Source organism: Cupressus sempervirens, chromosome 10 (genome assembly GCF_028749045.1).
Source record: "Cupressus sempervirens isolate cs-2001-9-10 chromosome 10, ASM2874904v1, whole genome shotgun sequence".
Taxonomy (NCBI): Eukaryota; Viridiplantae; Streptophyta; class Pinopsida; order Cupressales; family Cupressaceae; genus Cupressus; species Cupressus sempervirens.
This window is the reverse complement of record NC_143127.1, coordinates 102453405-102454524: the sequence shown is the minus strand read 5'-3', so window position 1 is coordinate 102454524 and position 1120 is coordinate 102453405. Positions and strand designations below refer to the sequence as shown.

Here is a 1120-nt window from a genome sequence, read left to right as displayed (position 1 = left end):
TAAATGAAAAGGCCAAAAATTGAATGCTCTCCCCTCTACTCCAGCTCTCTGACTGTATGTAGAAAAAGCCGCCCCCCTCTAAAAAAAAGATTTACAATAAATAGCCTCCACCCCAGATGCCTATTCCGCTTCTCCTTATGATGGCTTTTTGGTTTCATAAAACTGAATCTTAAAATGGTCTTAACTTTTCAGTTTTGTAACCGCCTCAAGAAAAATAAAATCCTCTGTATTCTGTGACACATGGCCTTTTCATTTTGATGGAAAATGAAAATCATTTCCTTGCCAATTTCCATCCTTATCTTGCACAAATCCTTCTACTTGATGAGGGTTACGATCAATTATGGATTGCTCCTTAAATTTTAACTTGCAAGAATATTCACAATTGCCTTGTATGTGAGTTGTCCCATAATGATCAGAGTATAGCTTTCCCAAAATGAGATTATAAATAGATGTGGTGACCTTACTCCACTGAAACACCTCACCATCGTCAAACTCTAGTGTGAGAATTCCTACAGGATCAACTTGGATGGACCGACCCCAAAATTTGCTCTTTAGATTACTATCTCCCCAAAATTTCCATCCTCTACCTTCACAATGGCATGAAATCAACATAGGATGATGGCTGACCTTCTCTGCGAAAAAATGAAGGCCTTTATCTGGATAATCAACTTCAAAGGTTTCCCCTAAAAGAGGATTAAAAGGCTTACAATATCAACCTTCTGAAGAACAATATCCAAAAACTGCAAATGCCGCTACATGCAGTATACGCATCAAATTGTTTCCTTTTCTATCCCATTCAGATGCTAGATCAATAAGGTAGGAATATTCCATATCTTCAAAGCATTTTTGCAAGGAAAAGAGTGGCTCATTAAAGTAGACAAGAAGAAAAACTTAGGTAAGATCCTTCCCAATATTATCTTTAATCATAGACCACAAGCTGACCCCTTTCTCTTTTTCCTTTGGTTCAGGTAAGCTCTTTCGTCTTTCCACCAAAGGATAGTCAAAACTCAGTTCCATATCAGCATCAATCTCATTTGTCCCATTTAAGAAATCTTCACTGTCGAGAAATCCTTCATTAGAAGCTGTTGATATTCGCCTGAACCCAGAGCTAGAGCTTCTT

At 37.8% G+C, this 1120-nt stretch overlaps 1 pseudogene; it reads right to left on the bottom strand.

Moving 5' to 3' along the window:
• Positions 1 to 249: 249 nt before the first annotated feature.
• On the bottom strand, positions 250 to 1120 carry LOC149532798 (oxysterol-binding protein-related protein 1B-like; annotated as a pseudogene).